We start from the raw sequence: 20,948 nt of genomic DNA on the forward strand, positions 1-20,948 counted from the left end.
TTCACGGTTTAATTGTGTTTTCATGGGTCACCTGTAAGGCAAGCATGTTGAGAGTGAGAGGAATTGACCCAAAGAATCCTCCAGGGCCCCAGGCTCTCTGCGCTATTTAAATGCGGGAGAGATGTGGCTTGTCTGTGTGTATGTGTGTGCGTGCGTGCGTGTGCATTTCACAAGGGCAGAATTTTTATAGTGACTTATATTAAGTTATTTATATTAAGGATGCGTATGAGTTTGTGTTGAGAGGGAGGGAAAAAAAGCCAGGCTTGTAAAGATGAGTCAGATCGAACCACTGTTTTTTCCCTTTTGAAACTCGTTAGGTTTGCACACACACAGCAGTCATGCACTTGCTCAGAAATGTGTGAAAACCACTTAAAATGTGTGAGATGTGGCCCTTTTGAAAGTATGCCTTACGTTCACATTCCCTTGAGCAGTGGGATGGATTTACGGATGTTCAGACAGATCTGTCTTCATCTGCAGGAATTTTGGGGTCCACCCAAGTTGACTCTGGATGTGTGTGTAGGTTCTACTGCATGAGATGCGCTTGGCCCCCAGGACAGTCTGCTAGCCAGGGGAGCTCTGAGCTCCTCTGGGTCCTGGTTGGTCAGTAGGCGGGAGTGATCCAGGAGGCTGAGAAGAGGTGGGCACACTGTATTTCTGGAGGCAGGATATGGATGTTCAGGCCCCTCAGGCTGACATCTAAAGGCCTCCAGAGCTGACCCCTTTCTGGATTTACCTTCCCTTTGAACCTTCTCCATCTGTAAGGTGAAGTTCACCTGCTCTTTCCACTACCACTGCCATGCTGTTTCCTGGGATGTCTTCCCGGATTCTTTATCTTACTGTGTCTAAAACCCATAGTAAGTCCCATTTCTTTTGTCCCTTTGTTCTTGACTATTCACTGTGAACCCTCCCCCATTTTACTGAGTGGTCCGTTGAATCACTTCCTGGGTCTGGCACACAATTCATGCTCAATAACTATTTCTCAATGTATTAATTTGGCCCATCTCTGTGAAGGTCACTCATCTGTATATCATTCATCCTCTTAAATTTGATTGTCGGCTTTCTAGTGCAGGGGCTATGTCTTATGCTTGATTTTCAACTCCCCTTGTCCCACCATCGTAGGGGAAGAGCAGTAGATATGGCCTCTCAAGCCTGGGCATTGATCCCCGTTTCATGTGGCTTCAGACAAGGCACACTGACTCCCCTGGATTCGGGACTTGTTTAGCATCACATGAAATGGGATATTAAGACCCACTCTGCCGACACCAGAAAGAGTTTTGGAAAGCAGCAAAGCACTGTGTGTACATCAGTTACTAAAGGTCTCGTGCATAGATTGTCAGTACCTGTGACCCCACCCAAATGCTGGCCCGGCTTGGGATGGCAGGCCTGCCTAGGTGGAGAACTGCTGTGTGTGAAACTCTGAGTTGCAGCTGCCCTCCCTGGCCTCCGTGTCCTCCCGCTCCACTGCCCCTTCCAGCACTGACAGTGGTGGTCATGCAGCTATAGGGCCAGGTGTGAACTCCCCACACCTGTGTCACTCTCTTAAGTCCCGCTCAGCAGGGAGCTGGGACTTGGCTACAGTTGGGAGGGTTTCCTTCAGTTGTTAGTGTTCCATGGTTGACCTTTCAGCTGTGACATTGCCTTGAGTGACCATCCCTTAGGTGGCCACGCTGGGCTCTTTCTTTGCTGGATCTCCATAAACACTTGCTTTGATTGGAGAGTGTTTGTACTGTGTCGGGTGGCAAAATTATCTCACCTTTTCCAGAGATGTTGACATTTAAGATTAATTGGGCTGTACTGAAGGGAGGCAGGAAATCTGAAGGAAGGAAAGGGGCCTGTAGCTGGGAAAGGTGAATTACAACAGGCCCCGACTTTAAAAAATATCTGCCCCCTCTGATTTGTCATGGTGGTGTCCAAAGGCTGGAGGAGAGAGAAGATAAGATTTCAGGTTACTTACACCCCCCAACCCTGGATCCTGGTTTTTGATGGCTGAGAGCTTTTCCAGGGCAGATAGGGTAGGGACAAGGTATTTCTCAACTTTTGTAACCCCCATGTCTAGCATAGTGCTTTTGTATTTCACAGGTGCTTGATGAATGAATGAATGGTTTTCCAGTTCTTGTCAAAGTAGCAGGGTGTCCGTGTATACATAAAGTCATGGTCAGAAAAGGTTTGTTGGGTTAAAAAAATACTAATCAACGTGTCTGATGCTATTAGCAGATGGAGCTTCTAGGAAGAAAGCATTGCACGGTGTTCTTCGAAGTGACCCTCTCTGTGTCCCATCGTTCTGTGTTTTGCTTTCGCTCTTCATTATTCCCAAGTTCAGGAACATCTGTGAAAGGCCCTCCTTTTCCTCTGTTCCCAAAAGGGACTTTACTGTGCTCTGCACACAGTAAGTCATAAATATTCATCCTAATTGTGGGCAATGTCCTTTTTCCAGCTGGTTTCCCATTAATCCCCTCCACTCTGGCAGGTGGCTGAAGGCAGATGACTTGGGCAAGAGGCTTGGCACAAACGGCAAAGTTTACGTTGGATCGCCGTGTTCTGTGCCATCGTGTTATCTCATTTCCTCGATGGTCATTGTCACACAAGAAAGTGCTTTCTCTGCAGGTTTTGCCCAGCCCTCTTTCCCTTTATGGAGACGATTGGGCATAGATACATCCATAAACTGCATTGCACGAACAAAACCACTTCTCTTAAAAGCTGAGTCTGGCTTAATTAAAGATCCTTCTCTGAGAAGCTCCCAGTTTCCCAGGAATCTCTGGCCTGCCTCCTGGGGCTCAGTTCTCCTTCCACTGTTCCTGCTGATGCGTGCTTCCCATGTGAGAGTGATCTGGGGAGAGCCGACTTGCACCCCAGGTGCATCGTCTTTGAGGGTTTGATCTTAGGGGTGTTTCGGTGCCACCTCTCTTGACCTGGCTCCCCGTCTTCTCCCGGGGGCCCCCTCAGTGTCAGCATGCCCAAGGGTCCCTCTTGCCCACCTGGGTGGCTGGCACCTTTGGTGAGGATGCTCTGCCGCCTTTAAGCCTGTAGTCAGGACCCCAGGGAGAACCCTTGATTGGAGCTTTTATCTCCGCTCTGCTGTATGACGTCAGGCGTTTCGCTTGATCTGCCTGTCGGAAGATGAGAAGGTTGGACAAGGCGCTCGCTGCAGGTCCTGCGGCCCGTGTTGGCTTTGGGACCAGCCCATGGAGGGTCCTGAAGGCCGCAGTGGAGACTCTGAACCCTGACCCGAGAGAGCAAGTCCAGGATGCCGCGGGCACGTCGAGTGGGCAGAGCCCCGCGGGAAGAGGTGTGTTATTCCGCTCCCGGGAATGCCGAGGCGTGCCTGAGCTTGGGCAGGGCTGCCGAAGGCTTGCGGCTCTCTCCCTGGGCAGGATTTCATAGCCCTGAAGACTGGCTCCTGCGTATACCAGTGATAAGTATTAGTCACCCGGGCAGAAGGAGTTTCCTGTGCTGGATTTTGGCACTCGTAGAATAGGTGCGATCCGCCGATCGGCACTTCTGGACAGGGTCCAGGCGGAAGAAACGGGAATGTATCCCTGGGGGGTCCTGTACCAAGAAGTGCTTTTACCCCGGTGCCCTGGCCGGAGGCCTCACAGGGTCGCCAACCGCTGGGGCCACTCATGGGCTGCAGATGCACAGGGCAGGTGTGATGCCTCCTGTTGCTGTGGGGTGAGGTCAGGGCCTGGGAGGTGAGGGTCCACTGTTTACATCTCTGGTGGAGGCCCTGTTTGAGTATGTACTAAATTAAGCCTTGCTCTGCCTTCCCTACTGCCTGCCTGTCCTTCTCTGTCTGCGTCTTCTCAAGGAGAGCCACCACTGTCCGCTCAGGAAGTCATCCTTGTCACCTTCTGCCCCCACCCTTAATCCAGCTCATCCCATGCCCAAGTCCCATCAGCTCTGCCTCCTGAATATCCAAGTCTGTCTCCCCTGCTGCTTCCCTCATCTAAACCCACTCTCTCTCACCCCCTCCTAACTGGTTTATGTGCCTCTCTACCTCTGAAAAAGGTACATCCTGTCATGTGGCTCATCTGCTCAGAACCATTCAGAGGCTTCCACTTACTTGAAGGTGAGGTTCCAGATCCCGTAACACAGCTGTGGGGCCTGACTTCTAGCTGGCCCCCCAGCCCCGTTCCGACTTCCTTCCTTTTCCTTCCTCAGGGCTGTCGTACATGCTGTTCCTTCTCTCTGGAGTGCTCTTCCCCACAATTTGCGAGTTGGGTCTCAGCCTAAATTATCATCTCTAAGAGGGTCTTCCCGGATTCTCCCCTCCATGTAATCTTATCCCCTGATATATTCTGTCATGGTACCAAGTACTTTTCCTTCAGAGACCTTAACTCAACTTATAGTTATAAATCCTAGTGCTTGTTTGTTTACTGCCTGTTTTCCCTTCGAGAGCAGGCACCCTCCCTTTCGTTCTCTATTATGCCCAGTGCCCTGGACCGAATTGATGAGTAAATATTTGAAGGTGTAAATTATCTGTGGACACGGTACCTACCTGTGCTGCCATCGCCCTGGCGCCTCGTCCAGGCGGGCTCTGTCCTCGCCGAGTGGCCTCTAAGCACCAGCTCTTCCTGGCTTCGTTCCTTGGCATCCAAACTTATCAGTCCCACATCCCGGCCTTTTGCAAGGTGACACTTCATCTGATTACCAAATTCACACTAAGGTGTTAATGGTCCTAATGGCAGAGTGTTTATTACCCTAGGGGATGCAGAATGCTGGTATCAAAACCTACCCTTCTCGGGTGGTTTAAAACCCTTTGATAACTTCCCAGTACAGCCAGGGTAGAGCCCAGCTCCTTACCTGGGCTTCCATGGTGTGTGCACAGTTGGGCTTCTTTCTCTTTCTCCGGCCTCAGCATCCCAGGCCTCTGGCATCCTCCTCTCCCACCCAGTGCCTCAGTAAATGTTTATTAAGATTTTAATGAATCTTAAATAATTTAAGAGTTTAATGACTAATGTTTTGATTGAGGCTTTGAATGCGGTTCATCAGTCTTTGGGCCTGGGATGCCAGATGAGTGACACATGGTGGGAGTTTCAGGCACAGTGACCCTGGTAGCACCTGCACACCAGAAGAGAGGTGGCTTTACTTGGCTGTCTCCCCACTTACCACGTGCATCACACCACAAAAGCAACTTGTCATTCTGTCCAGGATGAGGCTTATCAATTCTTTGCCTTTTGAGGTGCTGGAAAGTGGAGAGAGTCTTGTCTCTGTGTCCTCCCACTCGCCTGATGCAGTTTTGTGTTATCTGTAGGGTGAGGCAGGTGAGGCAGCAAAGGGACAGAATTAATCCCTGAAAGGTAAGCACCCCTTCCCCAAGCTGTCCCAGTCACTGCCTTGGCTGTTTTGCTCAAGTACCTATCTGTCTGTGGGATGGCACGGGCAGGGACTCTGTCCCTCCCCTGCACCCCTCTCCCCACCCCCTCTCTCCCTCCCCCTTTTCTACCTCCTGTGGGTGTGGGGTGGCCAGGGCCAGGCAGAGAAAGGAGGAGCCAGTCGGTTTTGTTTGCAGAAAACCCTCCTTTTCAAAAATATGTTTTTGTGTTGAGAGCAAAGAGGGTGGCAACTGTTGTTGAAAATGGGTGGGTTTAGGGTTTAGTACTTGGAAAGGAGGATTATCTGGGGCGCAAGGCTTCTGTGATACCCACCATCTGGTAAGGAAAGTCTCCCTCACCTGGATGGCCCAGCCCCCCCTCCGGCCTGCCTTGCATCTACTCTCCCCACGTGCTGGAGCAATCTTCCTAAAACACCGGTACTGCCAGGCCCTGCTTAGAACCTGTCAGTGGCTCCCAGTGAATCTCTTCTTTGATCCTCTTTCCCCCACCCCCACCCCCTAGCCTCCAGCCCCTGTGAAGTCTTGCATGCACCTCTATACCTAAATCTTCTCTATCTGGGTGTGTCTTCTTGGTCCCCAGCAGTGAGCCCCTGGAGGGCAGGGTCCCCGGGGACTGATATCTGGGTCGGAGGCTGGCAGGGTGCTGGCACCTGGGTCACTCATTGCATGTCTCTTGGCCACAGGGTGGCCCCTGCTTTGTTGAGACGTAAGCTCCATTCTCTCCACTACCACGGCTCTAAAACTCAGCATCTGGGCCCTGCATCCTGCCTGTGGTCTGTGACAGTAGATTGAAAAAGACAGTTGTGCTTCATCTTCCTTTGGGGAAACAAAACAAATAGTGGAAAGCTGGAAAGTTCACTGATTTGAAGGTTGCAATAAAATCATGAAGATCAAAGAAGGCTTATTTCCATGGGTGGTCTGTTTCTCACTACAGGGTTCTACAGTGCTTCACCTCTGTGTGTCCAGAGCCTAGCACAGCGTCCGATAGAGTGTGGTCACTTAAATACTTTTTGAATGAAGGCGTGGGATGAATATGCATGTTGGTATTTTTAATGCGTGGTGATTAGAAAATTCCCATGGCTTGTTAATTTGTAAGACATGATTTCCATTGTAAATTCTTTGTCTGTGTGGGAATGCTTTTCGTATGGAATGCTTGCCTGGACTGAAAAATGTTTGTGGTAGCAGTTTTGAAAAATTGAGTCATTTTGCCCTGATGGGAGCTGTGACTTTGTGCAAGCCAGTGTAGCATCATCTGAAAAAAATGGGTGAGGGTGAAGGTGGACCGGGCGACTGCTGAGAGCCTCCCACTCTGATGCGGTGATTCTCACGTCCTCCTCTTTGGTGATTGGACACCGGCACTTTCCCCAAGGGTGCATGCACGGAGCTGGAGTTATTTGACTGCTCTCCAGTGGGGAGAATGCCTTGTTTCTCAGTAGCAGTGAGAAATGTTAACGCAGGGTTATGAAAGCGAGCCAAGGGCCGCTGGATAATTAAAACACACACGCACACACAGAGGTGGGGGGGGGGGCGCGGGGAACAGCGCTTAATGGACAGGGGATGAGTAAAACCCAATGGTCTGAGAACACCCCAGAGTTGAACTTAGCATGACCCCGCGTGCTGCCTGCAGTCCTCGCACCCTCGTGCCCTCCCGCGTGCCCCCTGCACGCCCCGCTGGAAGCAGGGGCTGCCGCCTGCCTCTTCCACGGCCCAGCTCCCACCCGCCCATGTCCCCAGATTACAGGAAGCCATGGCTCCCAGGCTAGTGGAAACCAATGCAGTGCTTTTCCAAAAGCAAAACCCTGATCCATTAGTGATGCAGAGGCAGGGAAGAGTTGACCAGGAAGAATTTTTGCTGCCTGAAATCGGCGTGTTTCCTTTTAAGGGTGGTACGAACTCGTCGTTTCTTAATTTCTCTAGGTCCTCAGTTAATGAGCTAATTGATTAGCTCATTCATTGCTCTAGTGTATATTTAAGACCTTTAAGATCCTGCGGGTATAGGAATAAATGGGATACGGGCTGGGCCATGGGAGCTCCCTGCTAGTTGGAGAAGAGAGGCACAGTAAAGGCTCAGACCAAGGAGTGTGCAGGAGCCGCGGCACACTTGAGCCTAAAGCCAAGACTCCCCCCTTCCCCAATCTAGTTTTCCGAACAACCGCCCCCCGCACCCCCCCCCCCCCCCCCCCCGTACGCTGGAGGATCTGGATTTAGAAGGCGGTGGGTTCGGCAGAGCAGAGCGCATGCGTACAGATGGCGCCACGTGGAGCGGCACCACCTGTGCCCCTTCCCCTGGGCGACAGCACCCAGCTCACAGCGTCCCCGCGAGACTCGGATTGGGAGAGAGGAAGGAGGTCAGCGCTGCGCGGGTCCACGTGTTACTCCTTGTGGGTGCAGCCCGTGGGGAGCGCCAGGGATCGCGTACCTGGTGGCTGTGCTGCTGTGGTGTGTCCCGCCTGCCTCTGAGCAGCTGAAGGTCCCGCAAGGGGAGGTAAACTGTAGTGGTGTAAGCCTAGTTAAGTAATTATGTGATGGCTCTGCGATAAACTTTTTCTTTAAATAAACTTTTTAATTTAGAATAAGTTTAGATTTACAATGACTGTAGATCCCTCACCCAGATTTCCCTAATGTGCCAGGGTGCACTTGTCAAAATGAAGAAACCAACTTTGGTATGTTAATATTAACACAACACTCCAGATTTTATATAATCAGCTGTTTTTTTAAAAAGAGCCCTATTAGTGTATCATTCACCTACCATAAAATTTACCTTTTTAAAGTATATAATTCACTGATATTTAACAAGTTTATAGAGTATGTAGCCATCACCAATAATTTTAGAGTATTGTTGTTGCCCCAAAAAGAAACCTCAGGTGGGGCAGTGTGATGGTGGCTCAGTGCAGAATTCTTGCCTTCCATGCTGGAGACCCGGGTTCGATCCCTGCCCATGATAAAAATGAACAAAAATAAAACCTAAAAAACCCTACCTCAGGTCTGTTAGTAGTCATTCCCCACTTTCTCCTCACTCTAGCCCCTGGCAACCTCTGATTTACTTTTCGTCTCTGTGATTTCACCTATTTTGGACATTATTAATATCAGTGGACTCATGTGGCCCCTTGAGTCTTTCACCTTTTTCACTTGGTATAATGTCTTCAAGCTTCATCCAAGTTGCATTTATCAGTATTTCATTCCTTTTTATGGCTTAATCCTGTTCCATTTTGTTCATTCCTTAGTTGATGGACATTTGGGTTGTTCCTCCTTTTTGATTATTATGAACAGGCATCTCTGAACTTTCATGTACAAGTTTTTGGGTGAAAATGTACTTTCCACCTAGGATGGGAGCTGCGGTGTAATATAACTCCGTGTTTAACGTTTTAGAAATTGCTCAACTGTTTCCAAAGTGGCTGCACCATTCGTCATCCCACCAGCAGTATCTGAGGGTTCCAGTTTCAACACATCCTCACCAGCACTTTTTATTGTCTTTTATTTTATATATTTTTTATCCATAGCCCTCCTGAGTGTGAAGTGTTATCTCATTGTGGTTTTGATGTGCATTTTCCTGAAGGCTAATGATGTTGCCCATTAGTATTTTGTCCATATCATTTTCATATTCTTATTGGTCACTTGTATGTATCTTCTTTGGAGCTCTGTCTACCAATTCTTTGCCCATTTTCAATTTCTGTCTTTTCCTGTCTTTTTATTGTTGATTTGTAAGTTTTCTTACGTATTCTAGGTACTAGACTTTTGTGTAGTATTTTATCCCATTCCACAGATTGTCTTCACTTTCTTGATGGTATCCCTTACGGCACAACATTTTAAATTTTTATGTGGACCATTTTACGTATTTTCTTTTTTCAGTTGTGCTTTTGTGAATGTTAACAAAAAATCCATTGTCCAACCCAGAACCATGAAGATTTAACTCCTGTGTTTTCTTCAGCTTTTTTTTAATAATAGTTTCAGCCCTTTTTGTTGTTATTGGAAGCACATTTTTATAATGCTGCTATTAACTATAGTTCATGGTTTAACTTAGGGTTTACTGTTGGTGTTGTGCAATTCCATGGAGTAAAATTTTTTTTTCCAGTAACATATATACAACTTAAAATTTCCCCTTCTAACCACACTCAAATATATTCAGTGCTGTCAGTTGCACTCACAATGTTGTGCTACCATCGCCACCACCCTTTACCAAAACTTCTCCATTGTCCCAAGTAGAAACTCTGTGCATTTTAAGTCTCCCATCTCCCTCTCTTTTGAAAAATTGCTTTAGCTTTTACATTTGTTGGTGAGCCATTTTTAGATAATTTTTGTGTATGGTGTGAGGTAGGGGCTCCAACGTCATTATTTTACATGTGTATAACCAGTTCTCCCAGCTCTATTTGTTGAAGGGACTCTTCTTTCCCTGTTGAATGGTCTTAGAACCTTTATTGAAAACCTGCTTACTATATATGAATACATTTATTTTGGACTTTCAGTTCTATTCCATTGATCTACATGTCTGTCCTCATGAGAGTACCACACTGTCTTGATTTCTTTTGCTTTGTAGTATTTAATCAACTTTTTATTTTATTTTTTAAGTTTTTTTTTTGCATGGGCAGGCACCAGGAATCGAACCCGGGTCTCTGGCATGGCAGGCAGAGTTAGCCACCATGGCCCACCCTTAATCAACTTTTTAAATGCATTTATCTTAAACTGTCTTGTTCCCCCATCCCTCCCTTGCAAAAAAAAAAAAAAAGAAAAAAAGATTTGCCAAAACTCTCAGAAATACAGTGAATAAAAATAGCTAAGGAAATTAGAGGAGAGGACAAAAAGGTAGGAAATAAGATGTGGCCAGAGGTAACATTAATGCATAATACTGCATAATATAAAGTTTTGTGAGCTTGTTAAACGTGGCCTGAAAATTTGGCCCTGAGCTTCCTTGGAGCCAAAAGAAAAAGGGAAATATGACTTCTGATAGATTAACATGTGTCCATAAGTTTATTGGGAGAAATCCAGTCTTTTCAGTGGTTACAACATGAGAAATATTCGTGTGGGTCCTTAGAACAGGAGTTTCTTCAGCACATAATTGTTTCATTCATCTTAATTCTGTCCCTTTCGACTGATAGCTATTTGAAGGCAAGAACTGAGTGTTATTTCCCTCATATATCTCCAGAGTGCCTAGGACAGTGCATGGGAGGTGCTTCAAAACTCTTGATTTAATTCTTTATAAAATTCTGAATGTTTATGATGTGCTTTGCCAACATTTCTGCCACCAGATTGAGGTTAATTGGAACCAATTTGGAGGTAGGGAAGTGGCAATGACTGCCTTTCTGGCTGTGTTTTAGAAGTTCCTTCTCATGTTCAGCTTCTTGAGCACCCACTAAGAAGTGGTAAACATCAGGCAGTGTGGGCCTTTGCTCTGAGCGATGGCAGTGACTTTGGAGAGATGGAAAGCGGGGGTGCTTCATGTACCTTGGAGCCCACCCACCTCTCCATCCTCATGTTGCTGGAGGGTCCTCTCTCTTGCTCACTTTCTCTGACATGCCTTCCAGCTTCCCTGCTTAATGGAAAAAACCAGCCTGCGAGAGGGAGGTCCTGGTCCAGAATGGACAGCTTCTCGTGGAATCGGGGCCACTGCCACCTGTGGTTGTGCTTGGCGCAGGGTGGCCGCTCGGCAAAGAGGCCACCCAGATGGGCTCCCTCACCGGGGAAAGGACAAGCCTCCTTTACTTGACTACATATGTCTTGCTGGGTGGCCCTCCTTGTCTCACCCCCAATAAAAGGCGGCAGTACTTGCGGGCAGCATTTTTTTTTTTCCAATTAGATTTGGATACCAACCCAGAGGGGAGGTTATCATTACTTCCCGATTTATAGAAATGGAATCTCAGAGTGGTTAAGCCACGTGTTTCAAGTCACAGGCCTCGTGAAATGCAAAGACTTGACTCCAGCCCAGAGAATCCTAATGGTGGCCTCGTCCTGTCCCTCTTCCACCTGCTGGCTTCCAGCCTTTATCTAATTTAGAGGGGGTGAGGGGCCAGCGTTCTTTCTGTCTTGGGCCCCTTTGGGCAGGGATGTGCAGTTTCCTTTACAGTTACATTTGCCCCCGTGGGGTGGGCTGTCCACTAACAGCCTCTTGGGGAGCACCTTCTCCATCGTGGGTCGTGCCAGGGCTGTGGGTTTACAGGAGAGCCGCACTGATGACCCCGGGTATCCCATCACTCATCTCACACCTGCTCTCTCACTGGAGGCTGGCCACAGCCCTGAGAGGAAGGCAGGGCAGGTGCTGTCATCCCCGTTGTCCCGTAGTGACACTGATGTGCCCAAGGACACCCTGTTGGTTGGGGCCAGGCCAAGGCAGGGCCCTGACTCCTGGTCCTGGGCTCTGCCCCAGCCCTCCGAGCATGTGCTTATCACATTGCCCAGACAACCTGGAATTCCTGGAACTCAAGCGGCCCCCAGTGCTTGCATTTCCTAGATGATGAGACATTAGGAAAGTCTTCTTTCCTCCCACGAAAGTGAAGCCTCACCCACATCCTCAGCTTTCTTTGTGTCCTCCAGCACCTTAGCGGTATTCTTGGAAAACAGCCGTAGAAAGAATTAAATTGCAAATGGAGCATGGAATGGAAATGTGACTCTAAACTAAAAAGAAGCCCCCAAACAAGTTATTTTGGCATGACCTCTGAGGTCATTTGGTTGCTGTTTCCATCTACTTGGGTATCCAAATCAGTCAACATCTGGGGAATTTTTGCTGTGTTCTTCGTACTGTGCTAGAAGCAGAAGAGTCCAACAAGAAGCCATGGCCCCCCTGTCATGGCCTTGACCATGTCCCTGACCCCCGGTGAGAGACCTGTGCCTCCTGAGCTGCATCTTCCTCATCAGTAGAGTGGGGATGATAATGTCTGTTTGGCCTCCCTCGTGGAATGATGATAAAGCGGAACTAGGATTTAATGGCTTCAACTCATTCATTCATTCATTCATCCAGCAACATGCCAGCCTCCAGGTCTAGTGGTGAGCAGAGATATAGTGCCCGCCTTGAGGCGCTTGCAGCCTGGGGAACCCACTAATCCCAGATGTGGTATTACAGACTATGGGAGTTGTGAATAAGAAGTTTAGGGCCCCTGGGAGCTGCAGCCAGAGAGACCTGATTCTGTTTAAGGAGGGCTTTCCCAAGGAGGTGACATTGGAGTTGAATTCAGAAGGGTGAGTAGGAGTTCACCTGGAGAAGTGGGTAGGGAGTACCTGGGCAGAGGAGACAGCAGGTGCAGAAGTCCTGAGGTGAGAAGAAGTGGACACATTTAACAGAGAGGGGAAATCCACCTCATAGGACTTTACATGTCTCTCTCTAGCATCTTCTGTTCAACTCCACTCCATTCAGCCTTTCTTGAGCATCGTTAGGTGCCAAGTGCATCACGAGGAGCTGGGGGCATGGAGCTGGCAGCGCTCACAAGCAGCTCCCCAGTAAATCAGGCGATGATAGTTGATGGGCTGCTTCCAGCTAGAGAGGTTGGCCCTCGGGGGTGCAGCCTTCCTGTCCTCTCCTCCACGGCCACCGGGGGTGCAGCCTTCCTGTCCTCCCCTCCACGGCCACAGTGCCTGCCACACGACGGCCGGAAGGATTGGACGTTGTGGCCATAGGATGCAGAGCCATACCTAACCTGGAACACGTCCTGGCCATCAGAAGGAGCTTAGAAATCTTCCCTGCAGACTAATCGTGTGGCTGGTGCAGTGGGGGAGAACAGAAGCACCCACCTCTGGGGGTTCTGCGGGCCTGTTTGTGATAACAGCTGTGACTTGCTGAGCCGTTGCCTGGCTGGAGCACCGCGGGAGAGGGAGCTGCTGAGCGCTACTGTTGTGACTCCTTGCAGTCCTGTGATCACTCTTGAGAGCGAGTTCCCCAGGCCCTGTGAGATCTAGGTGGGCAGAGAAGGGGGAGTGTTCTGGCTGGAGGTGGTAACCATGCCCCAGGAAGCCAGGAAGACCCTCTGCAGTGGAGACACCTGTCCGTCATGTAGAAAATGTCTGTGTGCTCAGTGTGCTTGGCCGGATGGTTCTCAGCCTTTGGGAACTACCCAGCCAGCTCTCTGCTTCCTGATCTAGTGACTGGAGACAGGGGCATGCCACATTTGTCAGGCAAGGATCGGGAGGTGAGAAAATGGGTAAATGCAATGCGTATCTGGAGAAAAAAATTGGGAACTACTTGGAAATCCCCACACTCTCCTTCTTCCAGAAAGCCTTCTGGACGAGCCCACGTGCTGTCATCCTTCCCAGCACTTGCATGCACATAGACTCAAGCACTTGTCCAAATGTCATTTATCTCCTTGTCTCCTCTGTTGGAGGGTGGGCTTCTCGAGGTCTGGGACTGGTCTGCCTAGCAGAATAAATGGGGATGGTTATGCTCCATTCTGAATGTATTATCCCCGGAGATGGATGAATAGACAAAGTTTGTGGAGATCTCACAGGTCGGAAATACTAATTAGGACGTAGATGCAGGACGCTAACTGCAAACCCAGGTGTTTCCCCAGCATCCTGCCCTTACTCAGGGTGGCGACCCTGACTTATGCCAACAGAGAACTGGCTGGCATGGTTTGTTCGGTCAGGCTGGGAAGGTAGAAGAGAGCTGAACGGCCTCGGAGCTCCAGCTCCTTCATTTTGCATAGGAGGAAACCACAGACCCCACAGCAGAAGTGGTGGGGCCAGCCTGGGTTCGGATACTCTGAGCCCCACCTGGTGTGGCCCCTGCCCTGAGGCCTGGCTGGTTGCTTTTGGCCGGAGGAAATCACCAGGTCCCCCCCCCCCCCCAAGCCCGGGGTGGGGGTGGGGGTGGGGGGTTGAGCAGGTGGCGCTGAGCGTGAGACTCTCGTGGGAGGATGTTTCCCTTCCTGCTGGGAATCCCTCCAAATGCGTGCGAGAGGCAGTCGATCTCCAAACTCTGTGGAGAGAGCTATCTTTAACTAGAAAAGGTCCAGAAAAGTGATCGAGTGGTGATGATTTAATGATAACATAGAAAGCAAGTCATACTTATAGATGCTGATTTATAGTTGAGGAGTCTTGAGTCATTCATTCAGCATGCTTCTGTTGGGAGCTGGCCACGGGCCTGGTGTCGTGCTGGGGTCTGAAAGCGAGCAGCCTGTGCCCTCTGACTCAGAGGAGCGGGGGAAGGCGGTAATTGTGGTGGGAGATGTACTCGGGGCATCCGATAACCCCATGAGGGGCTGACCGGCCTGACTGAGAGGGGGTCAAGGAAATAGGAGGAAAGGACAGAGCTCCTCTCTTCAGAGCTTTCAGGGGTTAGGGCAAAGCAGATCCAAATGTATTTTCAGCCAGTAAATGGCAGTTCCCATTTTGTTTGAGTTCGGATACCTTTGATAGTTGCTCAAAAGATAATACCCCATCACTGAGTGAGGGTGGACCTCGGGTCAGCAGACTTAGCAGAGAGGTGTGTCATCTTTGTACCAGAACTAGAATTTTGGAGGGAAACGATCAATTTTGTCTCAAAAAGTACCTAAAATAGTGCTCTACATAGGAAATTCCTTTCTCCAAGGGTTTTTCTCCAACATGGGATGCAAAACACCAGTTGTTTTGCAGGTGTGGCTTTGGGCTCTCCCAACATGATGTGGAGAGCTGAGTCACGAATACCCCGTGGGATACAAGTGCTGGTTTTCTGAACTTTCTTGCAAAATACAACTCAAATACCACTTTCCTGGTGGTGCTTCCCTTGGGAGCACCAGACAAAGGTGGGCCTTTCTCTGAAATTCCATAGCATTTTATCCTCGCGTCTCCCCTGTGAGTGCAGGGACCTGCGTCTCCTGTAGTGTCCAGTCCAGAGCCAGGCACGGAAGTAGGTCTTGTTAAGTGCTGGTGGGTGACAGCAAACAGTGATGTGTTCCCGTTATGTGCAACATAAACCAGGCAGCTGGAGAGATGCGTTTGGAATTCTGGGGAGAGGTCTGAGCTGAGCTATGCGTTTGAGTCATCATCTTGTACATGAGGCCAGGGTTGGGGAGAAGAGAGTTTTCTAGACTGGCCCATGAGAAGCTGCCACATTGAAGGGATGGAAAGGAAGATTGGAGAAGCAAGATGGTACATGGTGACACTGAAGCCCAGGGCGATGAGACCCCTGTGGTAAGAGGGAGTAAGCAGCAAATGCTAAGTGTCAGTGAGAATCACGGATGTTACGGCCAGAAGAGCGTCCATTTTGGGTTTTGTAGCTTGTAGGCCACTGGTGACCTTTGTGAGGGCAGGTGCAGAAGACACTGGGGCTGGAGCCCATTGCAGTGGGTGACATGGTGAATGGGAGGTGAGGAGGTAGAAACAGGGTGTAGGTCACTCCTGCCACAGCCCATTTGTGCTGGGAAGAGAGGCACGTGTGGGAGTCAGAGAGGGAGCTGGATATGGGTGACTGAGTGTGGGGGGTAGGGTGGGGAGAGGCTCAAGAGCTGTCCTAGGCAACTGGGATTGTTTGTTAGATAGATGGATGGACCCCAGCTGAGTTGCATTTCAGACTTGCCAGAGACATGCATAAAATTCAGATCTGTTCAAAGGGGGAAACAGGGCAAACGGATATATTTTGTAAGATGCTTGCCATCCAAAAGTAAAATGGCTGAAGAGAACTCGAATGAAAAAAAAAAAGTCGAGGCAAGTTTGTTTTTAAAGTGGATTACATGAATTGGATTTAGTAAGCCTCTTGCATCTCACTAGGAATGGGCTTCAAGGATGTTCTCCCCACCCTCCCCCTCCCCCTTTTCTCTGCAGCTTGCCTTTTGCTTCATACTTATCCACGAGCCCCCTGGAGTACACAGGGTGCTTTAGGCCTATTTATATATGTCCCCACGCTGCTTAATGTGGCAGCTCTGAACAACCTGCCCTGACTTGGAGTTGGAGGCAGGGAGACAGGACAAGGACAGTATGTCTTATAAGCATTCTGGGCCTCTCATCCTGGGCACCCCCTTATCTTACAGGTCAAGGGAGGGTACAGGAATTTCTGGAACTCGGTGACAGTTCCAGGACTTGAACTCAGACCTTCCTTCTCTAAGAACATGCATTTTGTTATTGTAAGAGGGACCTTGGGTCCCCACCTGTTGGGATTTGCATGCTTTCAGGAGGGCACGATTGTATCTGTCACACAATTCATCATCTTTAAGAGCTTGCCTGTCTTAGTCTGTGCAGAGAGATCGGCGGCCTCTGCTTCCTGTGCTGGCCCCGCTGTGTCCTGGCCCAGGGGGTGTGAGGGCTGCTCTCTGGCCAGCCCTGCTGAGTCACACCCCGGCTTGGAGCCCAGCGGGGATTTCCACGCGGCCCCAGCATTGCCTTCTCCCCGTTTCCTGTTGGGCTCGGCCGCAGGCGGGTGCTGGTGGGTGCGCCCGACCCGGGCCTCTGCCAGCCTGCCTGCCTGGAGAATCCCAAGGGCACGGGGTGGGGGCTGCTCTTGCCCCACAGCTGAAGTGCCCCCGCAGGGTGTGTCCTGCTGCCTCTGTGGGGCCGGGCCCCTGGGGAGTGCTGCAGATGGGCCGTTGGCGGCCACTGCACTGGGAGGAAGGTTTTGTTAGGAAGCGAGGGTTTGCTCATGGGCTGTGCAGTCTCCACTGGGCATTCAAGGTTATAAAAACCTATGCTGGCCTCAAATGACACTCTTTATCTAGTGCCAGAACATTTGGGAAGAGAAAAGACAGCAGCCTTTCAGCCATTCAGTTTACATACTTAAGGGAACAATTTCAACGGTATACCTAATTGCCTTAGGTCGTTCCAAAATAGTCTCGTCTCTGTCTCTCTGCAGGCTTCTAAATGCCTCCATTTCTCAATACTTGGTTTTGATTTTTATATCTCAACTGATAGGAACATGGCACATGCATGCATTTTTTTTCCTCCAGAACTTAACTGCGCCCTAGGCACTGCACAAGGCAATTTGCAAATGTTGGTTTATTTCATTCTTACCACAGCAATCTATAGTTGCGTTGTGTAAATACAGTAGCCACTACCATGTGTGGCTATTTAAATTTCAGGTAATTAAAAATGAAATAAAGTTCAAAATCCAGTTCCTTAGTCATACCAGCCACATCTCAAGTGCTCAGTAACCAGCTCTGTGTGGTTCATGGCATCACATTGGGCAGCACAGAGCAGGACGTTTTTGTCATCACAGGTCATGTCGGACAGCACAAGTTCAGAGTGTGGATTTACATCCCCATTTTATAGATGAAGAAACTGAGTCCAACAGAGCTTGTGTTGACTTGACCACTTACAGCCTATAAGTGGCAGAGCTAGAATTTTAATACAGTTGTGCCTCATTCTAAAGCCTCTACACCTACTTTTTTTTCCCCAAATAAATTTAATGGGTAAAGTATATATTGAAATACCCCATAAGAAATTAAGTTACACTTCAAAGAGTCTACACCTACTTAAAAAAAAAAAAAAAAAAAGCAAGATAGCATGATCCCAGTAACACTTTAGTGGATTTGCATACCAGGCCTTTGAGCAAATGAAAATTGCATTTTACAAATGAGGAAACTGAAGCTTATGCCCTTTTTAACTTCTTCACACAAGAAACATCGAGTAGGTTTCAAAGACTGTGCAGTTATGCTGGGGTGTGGTGAGGCCAGCTCCTCTACCCTTCCCCCTGGGCCCATCAGCTGTGGGTGGCAGGTTTCTGTTGGTTTCCTTGCCAGAGTCTGGGAGCGAGCCCAGGAGGGCTGCCTCCCTGCAGTATCTCCTCTGCTTGTTGCTATCTGATGATTTATGAGCGTTGGTGACCTCTTTTCTGGATGTTGGTGACCTCCTGGGTTTTTTGTTTTTTTTGGCTTTTTGCTAGAGCTAAAAGGGGCCTCAGAAAATACATACTAATTTCATAGCCAAGAACACTGCTGAGCCCTCTCACTCTATTTGAACTCTCCTACCCATTGATACCTTATTTTGTTACATTTCCCCCCCCACTTTTGATCAGGAAGACATTGTATCCCATGGTACAAGGGGCAGGCTCTCCCCTAGGCATCATGTCCCATGTAGCGGGGAGGGCAGTTACTTTTCTTGCCCAGTTGGGCTTGGAGACAGAAATGTTAACTGCTTTGTTTTCAAGATTAAATGTAACATGGAAGAGATTTAACGCAACTCCTGGCATGGTGTAAATGCTCATTAAATGGTAGCTATCAATATTATGATGGAAACCTCACCCTTCCCAGTCCTCTGATTTTGTAGCACATAGTAGGCGCTTAGATATATCTGATGTCCAAAGTTATGAAACATAGGAAAAACCTACTTAGAAGACAGTCTTTTACTTATACATTTCTAAACAATAGGCTTAGCATTTTTCTGCAACCCTTGGACTCCTTTTCGGGTGATGGGCCTCTCGATTTAGAGCAAGGGACCTAACTGCTAACCTGAAAATGTATAATAAATATATTCCAGACCATCCAGAAAATCTAGTAACAGAAAGTCATGTATCCTGTTTTTTAACTCTTTAGATACCCTGTAGTATAAGACTGAAACATCACAGGAAAATAAACCGCGATCGATTTTATTTTAAGACTTGTTCCTTTGCAACAAGGCATTGCTGGCGATTGTTCTGGGGTGTCTCAGGGCTGCGTGCCTTCCACCTCTGCAGCTCCCACAGTCTGTTCATCTCGGCAGGAGGACTCACCTTATAATCCTGGCCTCGGGCTGGAAGGATCCTCAGTCTTTAGAAAAAGAATCTATTATACTTTGAAAAAAAATAAAAATAAAAAACGAACTTGTTGAGGCAGAAACGTGGATAGATTCTTCCTGGAAATATTTTCAACAGGAATTGTTGGGGGACTGGAGAGGAGGTTTCTGGTTATCCTTTAGTTAACTAGAACATTCGTAAGTCAGAGTTGCCTCCTTCCTTCCCTCAAATCACAGTTGATCAAGACCTCAGCTGTTGCCAGGTTGGAATAGAAATTGTTATTATTTATTTATTTTTGCATAAAGGGGAATCGAACCCTAGTCTCTGGCATGGCAAGTGAGAACTCTGCCTGCTAGAGCCACTGTGGCCAATCCTTTTTTATCTTTTCTTTTTTTTTGGAATAGAAATTAAACAGGGCTGAAGGTAAAATTTCAGGTTTTAATTTCAGGTTTCTAAGTTGTACCCAGGGGTGACCTTGAGGGCACCTCGAAAAGCCTTGCAGCACTGTGCCCAAACGAGCGGGCATCTGGAGGAATTTTGGAAGGAAAGATTTGACCTAGGGACAGCCAGGGAAAGGCTTGTGCCTAGAAGGCCTCAGTAGGTGGCTCTGACTTGGTGAATTTACCTGGGACCTGGGCCTGGCCTTGGAGACACAGAAAGTTTGTTTTGTCAGCCTTAGGGTCAGGATGGCTGACTGCCACAAACTAGCAAGAGGCTAAAGCACAAACTGAGCCACTAGTTTATTCATGTATATTAAGAAGTATAACTACTGTGAGGTCATATTCAGGGCAGTCCATACACATGGGCACCCCACCCAGGAAGCCAAAGGGTCAATGGGTGGGTCAGAATTAGGGGAGAATGGAGCCCCAGCAAGCAAGTGTGTTGCGTGGCAGCGGGCCCTGAGGACTGGGTGCACCCCTGCGTGTGCCGGCCCCCCTGCCGCTGGGCACTGCTGGCACGGACACGGCTTCTATCTGCTGCTGTAGCTTTCTCTCTTCCAGCTTCTGTTGCTGACCACCTCCTGCCCAGCGGATACCTTCTTTCTTTAGAGATAAAGAGCTGCACAGACTGTGTATGGTGTGGCTGGCCCAGGAGCCTGTTTGATATGACCTTGCGACCCTCTGCCTGGGTCCCTGGTGGTGTTGGTAGCTTTAACTCTGAGGACACTGCCATTTTCTTCCATTGGAAGCAGGGGTTGGGGATTACACTACCCTGCGAGGAATTGGCTTTTCCCCTTCCTGGGTTCCCATGAATGTATGAACCCCTCATCCCATTGCTACTGGCCACCTCGGGTATCAGTCCCGTGACAGCCTCAGGCTCACTCTGTTTTTTTTTTTCTTTTAACAGCTTTATTGAGGTCTAATTGATGTAAAAATAAACCAAATCTATTTAGAGTTTGCAATATGAAACATTTTATACGATCTAAGTTCCCACCAGAGAAACCAACTCCAAAATCAAGATATTGAATATACCTATCACCCCAAAATTACCTCGTAATCCTTTGTAATTGTTCCCTCTGCCCCTTCCCCAGCATCCCTTGCCCATACCCAGGCAATGACTGATCTGCTTTATATTACTATAAATTCGTTTGCATTTTCTAGAACTTTATATAAAGGGAATCTTACGGTATGCAGTCTTTTTCATGTCTTGCTGTTTTTAGTTGGCATACTTATTTGATTCCCTTTTCTTCTTCATTGCCCCTCCAACTCCCCCACATTCATTCTTTCATCAAGTTCTATAACATCTACCTTGGAATCCATCTACTTTTCTCTATCACTGGTATCATGCTACTCCACACTACCATCATCCCTTCCTGGACAAACATGAATTGACCACTTTTTAGGCCTCCCTGGGCCTTTTCCTTTCAATAGCACAACAGAGACATCTGTGCTGGCTTCCATCCAGAGTGTGTGGTATTTATTTTTGATTTGAAATATGAAAAGCACTTTTTTTTTTTTTTTAAACAACAACTGACTCCTCTGAGTCATGCCCGGGGGAGCAAACAGCCTGAAATGTGAG

The 20,948-nt window shown here is 48.5% G+C and overlaps 1 protein-coding gene across 2 annotated transcripts in view; it reads left to right on the forward strand.

Moving 5' to 3' along the window:
• Window positions 1-20,948, forward strand: part of SMAD3 (SMAD family member 3) — a 120,825-nt gene that overhangs the window by 33,323 nt on the left and 66,554 nt on the right. The window lies entirely within an intron of this gene.

This window comes from Tamandua tetradactyla, chromosome 14 (genome assembly GCF_023851605.1).
Source record: "Tamandua tetradactyla isolate mTamTet1 chromosome 14, mTamTet1.pri, whole genome shotgun sequence".
Classification (NCBI taxonomy): domain Eukaryota; kingdom Metazoa; phylum Chordata; class Mammalia; order Pilosa; family Myrmecophagidae; genus Tamandua; species Tamandua tetradactyla.